The sequence below is a fragment of the Ascaphus truei genome, chromosome 1, assembly GCF_040206685.1.
Source record: "Ascaphus truei isolate aAscTru1 chromosome 1, aAscTru1.hap1, whole genome shotgun sequence".
NCBI classification, from domain to species: domain Eukaryota; kingdom Metazoa; phylum Chordata; class Amphibia; order Anura; family Ascaphidae; genus Ascaphus; species Ascaphus truei.
Genome location: NC_134483.1, coordinates 181,858,047 through 181,876,404, shown reverse-complemented (window position 1 = coordinate 181,876,404; position 18,358 = coordinate 181,858,047).

The following is an 18,358-nucleotide window of genomic DNA, read 5'->3' as shown; positions in this document are numbered from 1 at the left end:
AGGTTCCATTTATTACAACTCTCTGTTGTCTATCCTTCAACCAGTTTTCAATCCAGGTGCAAATATTTTTTACTGAGTCCAATTTCCTCTATTTTTTACACTAACCTCTTGTGTGGCACCGTATCAAAAGCCTATGCAAAATCTAAGTAGACCACATCAACTGCATTTCCCTGGTCTAAATTCCTACTTATCGCCTCAAAGAAAATAAGAAGGTTAGTTTGGCATGATCTATCCTTCATAAATCCATGTTGACAATTACTAATATTACTAATAATTTTGTTTTCCATTAGGTATTCCTGAATATTATCCCGTACTAAACATTCAAGTAGCTTCCCCAAAATTGATGTGAAACTTACAAGTCTGTAATTCCATGGTTGTGACCTAGCTCCCTTTTTAAATATAGGCACCACATCTGCTTTACGCCAATCTTGGGTTACTGAGCCTGTAGAAATGGAGTCCTTGAATATTAAATTTAGTGGTTTGGCTACTACTGAACTTAACTCCTAAAGAACCCTTAGGTGTATGCTATCAGTGCCAAGGGGCTTTATTTACTTTAATTTTATCAAGCCATCTATGAACTTGTTTATCAATTAACCAATTGTTCGTTAATATAGAGGAATAGGCTTCCTCCTGTGGCACTATTTTTGCAATTGATTCCTCCTTGTTAAATACAGAGGCAAATAATTTGTTTAAGACCACTGCTTTTTCCTTATCTTCAAAAATTTCCTGCCAATCACATACTGAAAGGGTTCTATATTTTCTTTTCAAATTGTTTTTGTTATTATGGTACTTAAATAACTTTTGCAGGTTGATATTACTTATTGCAATCCATTTTTAATTTTGCTCATTTGATTGCCCTTTTGCAACTGTTGTAAAATTCCTTATAATTCTGATATGATCCCTTCTGACTTTAAGGGGCATATTCTAGTAGGTTTGATAACTTTGCTGCCATCACGAACGGTTTGCCATATTCCTAACGAACGGGTTTGTCATTTGTGTTATCACGGTATTCAGAAAGAATCTGAAACCCTCTCAAACTGTGAGGTAGGAAAATGCCAATCCCGCTCGGGACAGCAGCAATGAGATCTCAGTTTTTTGTAAGTTCTCTTTCTCTCTGCGATCTTCTCGCAATCTGAGCTGCACAAAGAGAGCCGACTCTCCCTGCACAGCTCTCACAGGCGATCGCACTCTTTTTATTTAAATTTTAGTACTAGTGTACGGGAGCAGGGGGTCTCCAGAGCTGATATTAATGTGTATCAGCTCCGGAGACTATCGGCATCAATACGATGCAGGAAAAATGCAATTTGTTTCCTTGGTCCTGCTCACAGATCCATCCCGCCACCCTTGGGGTAGCAAGATGAAATCTTTGATAAATTTGCTATTTCAGAGCCACAATGAGATTATTGAGGTACTAGAATAGCATGATTGGATCAAATGGATCAAATTAAAAGAGGGGGACTTTCATTCATCAATTTTCCTATAACTTTATAAAAATTGCTGCATAACCTTTTTAATGATTTTACTCCAGCAGCACTCACAGCAAAACTCAGGACCTTCCTAGCCGAAGTTAGCCAAACACTATGCGCTGTGCTGTAAGCTGCTGCTTTTTAAAACCATTCTTTCTTTGCGCAGGTTACAGGGAAACATGGGCACAATAGCTCATACATTTAAACCATGATATTATTATCAGCACTGTATACCAGGTGGGACACACACAGACATTTTTACTATAAGAACAGTGTTACTGCCATTACTGGGTTGAAGAGCTGACAATCACAATTCCCCAATATGGCTCAGGGGCACCCAGCCGGGCATAATATCTTTATTTACTGGCCTGGGTACCCCCTCACCGTCACAATAATATTAACCCCTAATAAGTTGGATGGACTGAGCAATATGTTGCAAACTAAAATGGAAATATACAGCAATGCAAAACTCTGAACATTTGTGTCTTTGTAATTTTCAATGTTTTCCCCACTTTGTCTCTATCTCTTAATTAACTTTGAATTCTTTGTTGATCTTAAGTGTGCAGAGGGGTTGTGAGATCATTGAGATATGAATCCAGGCTTAGGGAGGACTCCGGCAGGATTAATTTACACAGAAAAGTCTTCCAGCAGATCCTCAGGTGACATGAGATTTGGATCCTAATTTGCCTTTATCCCTTGGCTTCCAAACAATTGAACAGCTTAGCTGATCTCACCTCAACGTGCATACTATGATCACTGTCTCAGCAAACCATCCCAATGACATCTTCTTTCCCTTTGTTTGACTACTCCACTTTTAATAATATGCTTCAAATGAAACAACCTCAGCATAGCTTTAAATACATCACTCTTAAGTAGTAATTAGGAATTGTTTGTTATCAATCAATGCAAATTTTAGAGTTGGACCTCAATGTAATAATAGTGGAACTAGAGGGACGACCCTGGCCCTTAAAAATACAGTATAGTCAATTTCCTTCCACTGCTTTGTAAGAGTATAATGGTCCATATTTACTAATCAGTCTCCTGCCATAAGTATACCTTCCTGCGCTGGAACCATAAGTAAAATAAAAAAATGATTAAACAATACCAATCAGTAAAAATATGAAATGTAAAAAAGTAGCAATAATTTGAAAGAACAAAAGGAGCTGATGGAACTGGAAATGGTTTAAGGGTTACCAAAAATTCATAGGAAGGACCACATTTATCTGGCACTAAATAATATCCATTCAAAAATAAGAGAAACAGCAATGAAAAGTAGGATTCATAGAGCCTGAAAGAAAAAGACAAAACTACGAAATATCCCCTATGGAGGGAATGAGACTATAGTACACAAGGTTATTGAATAACTGTATGTAGCCCCCTTTCCCCGTGACTAAGGGAGCTATATGTGCTGAGTACCTGTCTGGCGTACAGGAGGCCTGATCATCCGCCGCTGGGAGCTTGGGGTGATCGCGTGCTCTCTGGTTACAGCACCTCTACCTGGGAGGGATCCTCGCGCAGCAGGATAACCCCTCACAGGACCCAATACAATCAATGAATAAAGATACACACACACTGGTATAATTAGCTTATATTTACTGACACACATCTAATAACACAATAACAATGCAGACCCCCCACAATGCAATGCCCATACAATAAATACCACGCTGATTGAAACCCCAAAGTACTGAGGGGTCCCAGGGCACCTAACCACCTCGGTGTCCACAGAGTCAGGCCCACCCAAAGAGTGTGTGGAGTAGCGCTACCCCATGTGTATGGCCGTTGGTGCACATTGGGTACCTTACTGGTCTTAGGTGGATCCGCAGGACCGCAACGTGATCCCAGAATGCGGTCTACCGAATCCTCGCTCTCCACCGAATGGGTCCACCTCTTGAGGGAGCTTCAGCGGGAGTGTGTCCCTTAATGTATTTTAAGGTTGCCTGTGGTCTGGTCCCAGACTGCAGGCTACGCACACCGCGTTGCGTTCATCACCGGTGTACTAACACTGTCACTAAAGTGCTGAGGGGAGCATCCCTATCTGGGGCCTTCCCTGAAGCAACGACAAGCTGAGGTGAGTCGGGGCGTAGCTGAGATCTATGGGGGATATCTGGCCAAGTTGAGGGGCCACTGGCACCCTGAACACATCCTTATCAGTTGTTGTCCCAGCTCTGACTGGCGCGCGGTCCTAAGCGCATCAAAAGTATCCTTCTCCGTCAATCTGGAAGCCCTATTGGCTACTGTGCATCACATGGTGAGCAGCCCGTGGGCATGCTGGGACATGTAGTCCCTTGCAGAGTCTGACTAATGGCTACCGCAACTATCTGCCACTGCCTATGCGCATGTCTTCTATCACGCATGTCTTCTATCACGCATGTGCAATTTCCAAAATGGCGGCCCCCGCTTGTCAGGTATGCCATGGAGCTATGAATTACCGGAAAGCTCCCTACACCTAGGCGGTCCGCCTGTAGCTCTGGCGGCACCCGGACAAGCCGGCAGCTCCCCCGACCGTAGTGGAGGTAAGCGGGGAGCCCGGCTACATATACAATAGGATTTTCTCCACATTAACATACAAACAAATAAACTGCTATTATTGCTTTGACCAACAAAAACAAAAGACACAGGGCACTGGAAGTGAATGGCAGATACTGTAGTGGTAATAAAAAGCCCACAAACATAGAGGGGCGATTCACTAAGCAGTGATAACTGCTTTTAAGTGTGATAAATGGCTTATAAGACCCACAGGCATCAAACAAGTTAATTTTATGTAACGCCTTGTAAGAGGTATGCAACACACTCACACTACCCACTGTCAGATTCTTTGACAGTGTGCACTAAGCATGGGACTCATTATGGATATGGGAGCAGCCAACGACAAAGGCCATGAGAGAGGAGGAACTAAAGAGAGAGGGGCTCTTAAGAAGGTCTGGTAGAGCACACGGGGGAGATCTGCCTGAGAGATCTCAGGACTGACTGTGAGTGACCCGGGACGCCGGTGTCAGTGGACACTGGCGGCAGACCAGCTAACCTCGTGACGAGGCCGAGCGGATCATCTAAGTGAGAACAGCACAGAGGAACGAGCACAGTCACGGGATCCTCAACGGTGGTCAAGTGTTTGCGTAGTTCAGGCCTGCTACATTGATACATAGTTAAGATACCCAGGATTGGGTAGCCTCTGCAACAGACACTGACATACACCCACACACCGTTTAGTGAAACGTGTTATGCTAATGTTATGTGAATGTATTGGAAACCAGGTAGAAGAACATTGTTCAAATATAGTGCTCAAGTGACAAGATATGTGATAAACAATAATTTCTTGATTGAAGGTAATAGGCTGGGTTTAAGGTATATAAATGAGTGAGGTATATATGGGTGAGTATATGTGTCTGACACCTGAATAAATGTCCTGGTGAGTGCGGGTAATGGAGATATATGAGCCCCACCCCCTCACTGCCAATGTGGACTGGTACTGACAACTTGTAAAAACACCAATAAAATACCTCTGTGTACTGTTTAAGGTACAGACTCACGTGACCTTGCCCATTGTGCCTTCTGGGATGCGTGCTTCTGCCAGTTGAGATGATTCAGGTAGCCACAAGTGTAGAGATGCAGCAGCGCACAGCAAAGAACTGGATCCACGGTACAGAAGCAGTTTGATAAAAATAAAGTTCTTTATTGAAAAAACATGGTGCAGCCCCTGATGGATACAATGTTTCAAGAACACTTTTCCTTGAGAGAATACACTAGTATACAAGACTTAACAGATCTGCTTGCAGAACATGAGGAAGAACAGGTAAAGGATGTTACCACATTCCTAACACATAGCAAACATTCAGGTTTAAAAAACAAATCACTTTTTTGTCCCACATACAATAAAGGACCGTTTTTAGAAACATTTCAAAAATTAGTCGAACGTGACTTGCAAATATTAGCTAAGGGATATACCTTCTCCAGTATAAGACCTGACAACCTTACCAAAATAGAACGTAACACACTACATAAATTAAAAACAAATGATGAAATAATCATAAAAAACGCCGACAAAGGCGGAGCTATCGTAGTGATGTCGAAAGAACAATATCTTAAAGAAGCCATGAGGCAACTCAATGATAGGGTTTGTTACCTTAGATTGGAGAAGGATCCCACTACCATTTATCTGTCTGAACTCAACACCCTTATTGATCTAGGTAGAGAATTGCGGGTATTATCAACTCAGGAATGTCAGTATTTGAGTAATCGTTTTCCAACCATACCTATATTTCACCATCTCCCAAAGATCCACAAATCTCTGGATAATCCACCAGGGAGACCAATCATCTCCAGCATTGGATCTTTGGGAGATGGTATATTGAGATATGTGGATGTTTATTTACAACCTCTAGTGAGAGCACTCCCCTCCTATCTCAGAGATTCCACTCACTTACTCCCTATGTTAAACAAAATCACTTGGTGTCACAATTATTTCTGGGTAACACTAGACGTGACATCATTATACACTATTATTAGTCACGAATTAGGCATTCAAGCAGTCACTCACTTCCTTAACACTTCTAATTTACACACGCCTCAAATCACATTTTTATTAGATTGCATTATTTTTCTTCTACAACACAATTATTTTTTGCTTAATCACAACTTCTATCTTCAAAAACAAGGCACGGCAATGGGGACTTCTTTTGCACCCTCTTATGCGAACTTATATATGGGATTTTGGGAAAATATTCACATTTTTGGTGTCACTAATCCCTTCCGCAACAATATTATTTTTTATCGTCGGTACATTGACGACCTCATTCTGATATGGAGGGGAGATTGCTCTACACTACAGGAATTTATTACTTATCTTAACAATAATTCGTTTAATTAAAATTTACTTCATTAATACACATCAATCATATTAATTATCTAGATATCAATTTATATATAGACACTGATTGCAGAATCCAGACAAACCTGTTTCGTAAACCTAATGCCCGCAATTCTCTCCTCAGGGCCAATGGTAGCCATCCGAAACCACTACTACGTGGTATTCCAATCGGACAATTTCTCAGACTAAGAAGGATTTGTTCTACTGAGGAATCCTTTTTGGAAGAATCTGAGATATTAAATGAGAGATTTAGAAATCGAGGCTACCCTGAGGTGGATATTCAATGGGCATTTGAAAAAGCTCTAAATACAGAGCGAGAACAATTACTAATCAATTCCACAGATAAATACAAAAACAGGAGATTAAGGGAACAAGGTTCAGAAACACCACTCTTTATTACAACGTATAGTAACCAGGCAAAACTTATCAAACAAATTGTAGAAAAACATTTCAAGGGTTTTACAACTAGATAAAGATCTTAATAATATTGTATCTGATACCCCCAAGTTCGTTTACAAAAAAGCCAAAACTATTGTTTATCACTTATCACCAAGTTTATTTGCTTTAGATTCTAGAAATAGGAAACTCCCTAAAGCGTTCCATAAATGTGGGAATTGCTCATATTGCAAGTATGTCACTCCATTGTCAGAAATCATTAATAAACATACAGGTCAGAAATACAGAATTAATCATTTCATGACATGTAACACAAACTATGTAGTATACAAAATAAATTGTGCATGTGGGAAAATATACATCGGAAGGACAATTCGAACGTTAAAAATTAGAATCTCAGAACACCTACGTTCTATTAAAAAGAATGATCTAGATTTACCGGTAGCTAAACATTTTCATGACTGTCCACATGGTTCTTTAGAAACATTCACATTCAATGCCTTGGAACATATCCCCAAACACATCAGGGGAGGTAACAGAGAATTGATTTTGAATCAAAGAGAAATGTTTTGGATTTATACCCTCGGGTCATTAACACCCGGGGGTATAAATACCGATTGGGAACTGAAACATTTTTTACAATAAAAGTCATAACTGGTATAACAATTATATATTATTTTGTTTAACCAACTGGTTTAGATTTAAATTGTTATCCTCTCTCTTATTACATTATATTCAGTTATCTCTTTGTACTTCCTTGAATCTGAATAGTATTATTCATTCTCTTGATCTTGCTCCAATATAGTTCTTTACTATAAAATTGTTGTGCTTATTAACTAACAATATATGCTGAGGTCCTCTGATATGGTATTATACATGTTACAATTGTTTTTAATATATCTTGCCTTATGAAGGTCAAATGACCATTTAGCAAGATATTTGTGCCATACTCTCCCTCATTTGACTATCTATTTTTTCTCCTCCCTAGATTATCTCAGGGTCTGTGTACAGGTCGCTATGACTACCTAGACAGCATGTAAACAAATAGCTGTCGTGCACATAATAGCGATACGTCACTTCCGGTTTGGTAATGCGGCCACATCTTATCCGGTTTGACTCTAACCTCCATTGCTATTTGCCCTGTCAGTCTCCCCACGAGGTCAGACGACGTGTATACCAAGGCAAAGTCAGCCGGTAAACAACAGTGACTCGCGCATTGCGACACGTCACTTCCGGTTTACCGAGATAGCCGCGTCACTTCCGGTTCATGAATTTTCACGGAGGTTCCAAATTTAGCAAATTGGGACCACTATAAGAGGGCTAGTATGGCACACCTAACTGTACTCTCCGACGAAGCGCCACACAGGCGAGAAACGCGTTAGAGACAGAGGCTTTTTTCCTGCACCCATTCATGTCTGCACCATGTTTTTTCAATAAAGAACTTTATTTTTATCAAACTGCTGCTGTCCCGTGGATCCAGTTCTTTGCTGTGCGCTGCATCTCTACACTTGTGGCTACCTGAATTATGTGAATGTATGTAGCGATCCTTCCGTAAAAGATCATAAGGTCCCAGAGTGTCCATTGCTACTTACATTATAAATATGGTGAGCATTAGAGACAAGGTCTATATCTGTGCTCAAGAAATTACTTCAAAATTGTAATAATATTGTATATCATAATGTCCAATCCATATGAAAACAGGTATTCAACAACTGTGGGCTTGCTTGATAGATAGTCAAATGATACTCCATTTAGGGGGAGGAAAACCACATAACATGATGATAAAGGGCAGGGAGCCCGAAACGTGTCAGAGTTACCTCCTACAGTGCATGTACACTGTGATGCCTCATCTTTAATAAACCTTGCATCTTTTAACCGCTGATCCAGCCTCCGTCAGATTTTTGAGTTTCACTTCACAGCAGTGCACTGCCTGCAAGCCCATTCTATGGACACTACATTAAAAATATGGTTAAATTATAAACCTTACTGTAGTCTGACTTAACGTCACGTGTGGAACATCACATAGAGGAGGAGGACTCAGGCCTCCACCTCAGCGGCAGCTGTAAGTCTGAGGCAAAATAAAAATAAAGGGTTACACTTATTTCTATCGGTACACTTATTTCTAGCATAGGCTTGTGTAATAAAGCTAAACTATTACCACAATCTTGATGTATAGCAACTTAAAATTGCGGTAATAGCTCTCGTAATTTTTTTAATGCAGGTGCAATATTAATTCCCCGTTAACAGAGTTTGCTATATCCAGCCCATAGAGCCGAGCAAAAACAACCAATATTAATAAATAACCAAGGTCACTCTGATCAAAGCAAGAAATACACATTGTTGATAGCTTCATAAACAATGTAATTGAGGCAAATAATTACTGACCCTTAGAAGAGAGAAAAAGATGGAGAGGGATATATATATATACAGAGAGAGGGAGAGATAGGGATGTGTGATATAGACAATTAAGAATTACAAGATTTTTATGAATGCAGGATTAGCATTTCTGAGTTGCCTTCTGTACCTTGTTCAGACTCCAGATTCATTCTTCTCCAAGGAATATTGTACATGTATCAAAATACAAAGGATGTGTTTATATTAGTGTTACGGGTATTCCCCCCCACCCAATCGCAGATATGGTGTGAGTGCGGAGAACCTACTGTTACCAGGTGTGGTGCTTTACCTGTTAGGCTCACAGGAGGGCTGAGCTTCCGCCACGGGGAACCTGGGGCAAGTATATTATGAGTAACCCTGTACTCAGTGCAGCGCCTCCACCTGCGATGGCTCCCACCAGAGGAGGAGTGGTTCCTCGCAGGACAATATATGTCACTCAGCAAACAGTGGTAAAATAGAACTGGTTTTACTGCATAGCATGAATGTATCATAAATCAACAGGTGTCCCTCTCTAGAGGAGAAACTAATTAATGCGTCTCGCAGGACGCTATCCCCCTTTCACCGGTGATCCCACCCCGTGTCCAGTGACCAGACACAAAGTACGTTCCCACCCTTCCTAGTGCGATGATCTGTGTGACTGCACAGTCACTAATCCCAGAGTAATAATATGTAGGATCGTTGGTGCACTTGGTGATAAGGGTTACCTGCCGAGCACTCCAGTGCTCGGGCCTGCAACGGAGCTTCGAAAAGGATCCGATGACGGGTGAACACAGGAACTACCATCTGGGGCGATCCCATCCGGATGGCCTCGGCAGCAACAATGATGATCAGCGCCCAACCCTCTGGAAGAACGCACAGCGTCTGCGGAGTCCCTAACTAACACTAACAGTAAAGGTGATGTTCGCTGCTGCTATAGGCCGTCACTACAGCACAGCAACCTTAAGTGGCTTCAGGGGAACTCATAGGGGTCTATGGGGTAGCCTGTCCTATGCAGGTGGGTCACTGACCCCCTGCACCCACACTACCTCTCCCGTACCACCCGGGTCCCCTCTGACTACTTCTACCTACTACTCCCAACTTCTGCAGCAATGCACTGCAACCTGTTTGGTGCCTGCAGCAACGTGCTGCATACACACACGATGCCCTCTTGCCAGCACTCACAGCACTGACAGCCGTGACACTGACAAGATGCACACACACACGAACCTAAGGGCAGGGTCCCTAACCTGGAGCCGTCCCTTATAATTACCCACTAATCTGGTGGGGAGTTGGGGCCTGTCTGGGACCTGGGGGAACCTTACCTGGTGCAGGAGCTTCACTCACTCCCTACACCCTTCCTTCCCCTTCTTGCTCCCAGCTCCAACTGACCTAATGTGGGCTCAGCGCGCGAAATGTATCAAGTAAGCCTCTCTGCAGGGAAATCCTAAGCCCTATTGGCTCCCTGACATCACGTGGGGTCCCCTCAGGCTCATGGGACTCGTAGTCCCTGCTTAAAGCCTTCCCTGGTAGACGGGTTTCGCGGGCTGTCCTCGCGCTTTCCTCGCGCATGCGCAACTCGTCCGGCCGCCCGAGCACTCACTGTGCATGCGCGAACTCTGGCAAGATGGCGCCACCCTTCACTCTGCAGCGGGGGCGCCGGGAGCCCTCGCAAAGCGATCGCGGCCCTGACAACCGGCCGCGCACGTCCCCGGCAACCCCCTTGAAGCCAGGTTCTCCCTGCTCCCACTGCTGTGATTGGCTGACGGGGCCGCCATTGGGCTCGGCGGCCTCCGCGATCGTGAACAAGGTGAGGGGGGAGAGACTCGCAAAGCGATCGCGGCCCTGACAACCGGCCGCGCACGTCCCCGGCAACCCCCTTGAAGCCAGGTTCTCCCTGCTCCCACTGCTGTGATTGGCTGACGGGGCCGCCATTGGGCTCGGCGGCCTCCGCGATCGTGAACAAGGTGAGGGGGGAGAGACTGGCAGGGGGGACATGGCTACATCCTCCCCAAGGTGAAATCCCAACGTCCTCGCTTGGATAGCAGACATAACCATACACAAACATTATATAATAAAAATGCAGTACATAGAATATACAACATATCACATGAGCTTGGTATGACTTGGTATTCCACACAACACCCACAGTACTACCCGAGGCCAACTGAGTGATTGCTGTTTGCCGAGACCAAGCGCGGGGTGCCCTTAACTGATCAGGTGGGGGTACCTCACTTTTACGTTTGTGAGCCTCCCCCTGGAGAATCTCTTTGAGAGCATGCTCGGGAGTAACAGTCACAGGGTTCTTACTACTTCCTCCCCCTTGGGGACGGAATAATACCATGTCTCTGCACCAGACCTTTACCCGGTCATCCGCGGCATGGATGCGATAGTCCAGGAGGTCTTGGCCTTTTCCACGGTCCACCACATGGTGAATGGAGCGCTCCTTTTTGGGCTTAAAGGAGTCAATTTTCACTGAATCACTCACAACACAGTCCTTGTCCCTAAGAACTTGGGAGGCTTCCACTGGGAAGTGAGCCATTAGCACTGTCTCTGTTACATCCTGCAGGGGGTAAAGGGTTGATACCTTACCACTGCGGTGATTCACGGTGGCCAACAGGTCCTCGGGGACGCTGTCAGTTCCCACCTTGGCTGTCTTGGGACCTGTCCCCGGCACTTCTGGGGTTGTCCACTTACTTGCTGGAAACTCGGAAGCAGTGGATCCCAGTCCTGGGACCATTTGGGTTGGAGCGCACGGGCTCACACTCTGTTCAGTTATGGTGACACACGGATGTCCAGCTACGTTTTTCTGCTCAACATGAACTTTAGTTGGGGCATTTTTCACGGCCACCTCCACTCGCCTGTGGGGAGTAAGGAGGTTTCTCACACTCTGCTGGCTTGCGATGGGTTCCTCTTCCTCCGGTCCCTCCGACACACTGGGAGTCGCCACAGCCGTGGGACTCTTCCGCGGCTCCGGCTGCACCAGCGCTTGCTGCCGAGGGATATCGATGTGCAGCGGCCCCACAGCAGGGTTTGCAGCAGATGCTTCAGCTTCACTGGGGTGGTCCGCCGGCTGGTGCATCACCACAGCTGGTTGGCTGCTGTCTTTCCTCCTCACCTGGACGATAGGCGTGGGTACTGTTCCACTCGCACCACTGGACAGGAATCTTCCAAAGGGGGCACCTCCGCCAGGACGCGATGTAGAGTGGAGCCATTCGCCCTGGTGGCCAGACTTAATGAGCTACCATGTTCCGCGGTCACCCGGAAGCTCACACCCGACACCCCTGGTGCAGTCAACTCACCCTTGTCGTTGTTAGGTACTGATCCCAAGCCTAGGACCGACGGTACCATCATCTTAGGCCGGAGTGGCCGTAGTAGGGCACACAGGCCCACAGCAGGCGAGGCAACCGACTCTTTGTCCTCAGCTTCACTTGTCCTCTGTGGTTCCATCTGTGGTTCCGGCATTCGAACCGAATCTGGAACCGCGGTTAGGGCACACAGGCCCTCTGTAGCTGAGGTAGGCTGGTTAGCCGCATCTTCCTCTGCGGTTTCCGTAGCACACAGGAGCACGGGTTTTAGGAACTGTGCCCCGCAGCAGGCACACTTGGGACCCCAGGTCTGTTTGCCACCGGGGAAGTCACACTGGTTACAAACACATCTTATGCACCCCTCTTAATCCACCACTGCCACTCGGTATTCTATTGGTAGCCTAAAGTGGTTAAAGTCCATACCACCAGACAGATTCAAGTCCTTTTGTAGGCACGGGCACACAAGAAAAGATACTTTCCCTCCTTTTGATCGCCATACTCCATACAACTGAGGGTGTGTTTCTCTGCATTCTGTACTTTCTTTAGTGGGAACAGCCGTTGCTGATTGCTGTTCACTGTGCTTGCTCCCCCTGGTGGAATTTAAAGGAGGGCATGCACTATCACTGAGTGGTTCGGGCTCTGCACTGAGTCACTCACATTGCGGGGCGGAGCTCTGGTTTTCCCGCCAGTCCTGTGCAGATTTTTGCAACACAATTTAGTGCAGGCTTGCAGTCAGCAGCACGTGTGTTCTCCTGATTTGGCGGGAGACGCCATTTTAGGTGTGACTTACTGGATGAGGGAGCCTCCCTTTTGATCACAGTTCTGTTAATTTCACTAGGCTCTTTGCATAGAGAAGAGGGTAGCCTCCTGGTGGGGCACCTAGGGCTGATAAAGTCAGAGGGGCATTTTCCCAGCATATCTCCTGCTCCGCCCTCATTAGTACAGCCGTCTTCATCCTGCCCATATCCCTCCGGTGCTGCAAAACATACAAAACAATTGAAAGAGCCAATGTAATGTCCCCATACCCCTTAATCACACGAGGCGGTCATTAACCGCTATAGTCATTAAGGGGTTAACCCACCCTGCCCCCATTCATTTGTACAGTGGGATATATATATATATATATATATATATATATATATATATATATATATATGTATGTATATATATATATATATACACTGGCGACACACTTTATTCGAGCTCGGCTAGTCCCACGAATTCGGGTATACCCGGGTGTATTGAGGTTTGTGACTGTTTTCTGCCCGAGTGCATTGAGGTATTTTCCAGGCAGGGATTGAAGCATTTTATTCCCGCTGGCTGCAATACTGCACAGTATATATATATATATATATATATATATATATATATACTGTATTACAATTCATGAATTTATGCCATCTGGTAGACACGCGAAGCATTGCAGCCTATTAAATCCTAATTATTATCATTTAACAGATCAGCCGCCCATCAGCCAGGCATGAACCCAGGCTGGGAAGGCAAACGCAACGGGGCTTGTCAGAGGTGAGGAGCGGCGCATTCCAGGTATCTGCCAGGTACATACTGGGTATTTGTTCGAATAAAGTGTGTCGGTGCAGTATATGAGAGAACACAGAGTATACCGCATCAACACAATACGTGACTGTAACCCAAGAACTACCTTAATTAATGCCTAAGTGTCAATAGGCAGTGGTGCTAAAGGATAATAAATGTGTAAAGCAACAAAAAAGTATCCTTCTGAAAAAGCACGTGGGCATAACGGAAGAGTGGTAACAATACAAAATTTATTAAGTGAAATAAAAACAAGGGGAGAAAGATTAAGAGGAGTTGGACTCTCATCTACCTAAACACATATTCCAGGAGGCAAAGGCACATGAAAGGTCACAATATATACCAAAAAGTCATCAATCAGTATAGGCAGCTCTATATCTGGTGTACATAATACTATTACACAGACTGCAGATCTGTGCATAGAAAATAGAGCATGTCTGAAATTAAAGCAGTGAATGCAAAAATGGGGGCTATGGAAGCCCAAAATTACAGATGCCAATACATCACCATTCAAGCAAGGTATGCTAGACCAAAGTAGAAATAGCCAGGGCCTCTATAATGGAAGGGGGTGGGGGTCCCACTCCACAGACTCCCACTCCAACGCGTTTTGACTAACGGTCATCTTCGGGGAGTGGAGTTGTGGGAAGTGAGCCTGATATTTATAATGGGGTCAGGAATTGCAAAATTCAAATTTCGCGCCAAAAAACAGCTGAGAAGTATTGAATTAGTGAGGGAAAAGGAAGATCGCATTATTGCGATCAATGTCATGACGTATGACGTCATCACGCATGAGCGTCATGACGTGACGACGTCACAGAATGTCGATATGCAGAAGCTGGGGATAGAGAGGCTAAAAGTACCACATCATTACCAGTGCTGCCAGAGGGATAATAACAAACAAAGCGGACAGCTAATTGGCACATGAGGTAGCTCCCAGATGGAAAAGGGGAGATGTATATCGCTAGGATCGATCGCGCAATAGCGCTGCAATATACAACCTCAATACGTAGGAGGTGTAACATAGGGGCACTGTAGCCTGAGATTGTGGCAACATAAAACTACACCAAATGAGATTAAAGTCTCATAGAGGAAGGAACATCCTTAAAAAGACAAAACATGCTACTTGCTATATTGTTATTGCAAAACAGAACACATATAAACAGGTATACTGAAAACGTCAGAAATACAGTAAAGTACAGTATAATCAAAAAGCAAGGAGTTAAGTATTTAGAATTATACCAGATGGATTGTAATAAAGGACTTAAACTCTCTCTTGTTTTCTTATGACCATACACATGTTAAACATATCCTGATTATGAGCAAATAATTAAACCAAATAGAATGGTTTTAGACAGTGTTCATAACAACATCGCTATTCGTGAGTTCATATCCAAGGTGATAACTCTTGAAGATTAATAATTTGTAAGAGATAACCTAAAGAATAACGTCACTAGGTGGAATGTCCAGAAAAAAGTGCACAAAAGCACTATATTAAACATGACTTGGAACTGATATGTAACTGTATTTCCAGAGCAAATAAATAGTAAAGGCTCCGTGGTATAGAAAGAAAGATAGTTGTTTCACATCGTCATCAATCACAGTTCTTTATCCTTGGTGATCACTTGTGTGATGGAAATATGGCTTGATCTGAGAGTGATAACAGTCAATCACATAAGAAAGTTCCATAATGGAGTCACATAAGAAAAAATATATCCAATCGAGGAATGCATAGTGTTGAAGACGAGGATGATGGCTTCTGTCACATCATCTAGTTGCCAAAGTCTTGATCCATTATTAAAGCTGATTTAATCCATGTAGGAGAAAAGATAATCTTGCGGTAGCTCAGCATTGACAGGAACAGAATGCCAGATATCCCATAAGACGAGGCTGGTCCGGATATATAACATAGAGAAAAAGGAAAAAGAAAGGAGAGCCATATATTAGAGCATCTCATAAGCATACAGGGGAGTTTAAAATTTGTGTAGCTAAATCCCATTATAAAAACATAGCAAAGCCCAGGTAGTCATTGAGCCCCTGCGGAATCATGGGGCCCAACTGCACGATCCACCTACATTCTCTTCTCAACAGAGCCTTCTCAAGGTCACCTCCACGTGCACCAAGAGAGACCCTGCCGAAGGCAAATGTAGTGAGAACCGCACAGTCGGACCCATGATGGCGCAAGAAGTGGCTAGCTACTGATGTCATTTTCCTAATTGAATTCAAATCACGTTGAGCGTTCTTAATATTGCGTGTATGTTCAAGCACGCGAAAACGTACTTCCCTTGTAGTCATGCCCACATAGACAAGGCCACAGGGGCAGGAGAGAAGGTAAATTACTCCTTTGCTCTTACAGTTAAGAAAGGAAAATATTTTATAAGTGTGAGACTTGGTGGTATTACTAAAAGTTGTTGTCTGGTACATATACATGTTTATTATGCTCTTTTATTGCCCCTGTATGTTATGTATATCTAGATAGATAGACATACAGGGATAATAAATGATTGTTTGCTAATGTTTATGTTCTTCATGTATTTCAAATGTATTTAGCAGCTTTATTTATACATTGGTGTGTGTAATGTAATTTTTATTTAGTTACATGTAATTTTTAATGGTTTATTTCTGGTAGTTAGATTTGAATGATGGTGGTTACTTTGAATTAGAATTATTTTAACAATGGTTTGGCTTTAGGAATTGAATAGTGCATTGTATAGTTGATTTGGATTGTATGTAATTGGTTTAGGAAATTGATTAATTGATTGATGGTACATGTATTTATGTTTCTTAGTTTCTATTTGATTTTGTGGATGGCATTGGTGGTTAGGGGACATTGTTCATAGTGTATTTTATTTTTAAATTGATTTTGCATAGAGTTACATGATGCACAGATTAATTGCATCATGTACACACTCAAATGCAATTGTTTGAGATTTGATATATATTTGTCTAGGTGCTGGTGTGTTGGGAGAGGAGCTATCATTTATTTTTTTAAAGTTCTGGAGTTTTAATGTGAAGATGAAATCTAATTTAATTTTATTGCAATGTGCTGATGTTGAGATTCTGATTTCATGTTTTTATTTATACATGTTTATGTAATCCTTAACCATTTATTTGTATATTGGTGTTATATATGTACTGTATATATGTATATATGTATATATATATATATATATATATGTATATATGTATGTATGTGTATATATGTATATATGTATATATGTATATATGTATATATGTATATATGTATATATGTATATATGTATATATGTATATATGTATATATGTATATATGTATATATGTATATATATATATATGTAACAGAACACTCCCTTGATAAAGGTCCTGTTTTTAGGACCGAAACATTGGTGTTTTGTGCCTGCTTCACTAATACAATTCTTTTTGCTAATAAGTGTGCTGTCTCTTCCTTGCTGTGCCTACTTTGGATTCCCTGGATTCTCTGGTCTGCCTGGTAAGGAGCCTTTGATTATATATATATATATAATAATCTATTCACAGCCGGCACACACATAAACAATAGGAAATCAAGATGCTTGTCCCATAAAAGATCATAGCATATATAATATAAAAGGTGTATATTACCAGATGATGGTCCAGTAAGGAGAGACAGCACACACGGGTAGAAAATGCAAAAAGTGTATTAAAACACAAAAAACAATGTTTCGGTTCCTGCAAACGGAACCTTCCTCAGGGTTATAAGTTACAGTGGTCTTCATTCTAACACTGTATAACCCTTAGGAAGGTTCCGTTTGGTAATATACACCATATATATTATAATATATATATATATATATATATATATACTGTATATATATATATATATATATATATATATATATATATATATATAACCCACTGTACAAATGAATGGGGGCAGGGTGGGATAACCCCTTAATGACTGTAGCAGTTAATGACCGCTAAGGGGTTAGGGGACATTACATTGGTTATTTTGATTGTTTTATATGTTTTGCAGCACCGGAAAGGACATGGGCAGGATGAAGATGAGGATGAAGATGGCCTTCATCGTGGGTGCCTGGAAAAGGTAAGTGGTATATGTATTTACTGTATTTATTGTAATTTATATGTATTTGAAATGGGCAAAGGCATTATTATCCATATGTGGATTATAGTAATTTTGCCCATTACTATATTGTATGTCTTAGGGGGGTGTATTTAGTTAGCAAGTCACAACATTGGTACCGCAGGCCTGCGGGTACCCCGAAACTCCCGCGGGGACCCCGGGACGGCCGCATGGACCCCCGGACTCCCGTGGGGACCCCCGCTTAGTGAGCCGGGGGCCCCCGCGGGGTCAGCCGGGGGACACCCGCGGGACTTCCGGCCTCCCTAGGGGACCCCCGCGGGGTCAGCCGGGGACACCCGCTGG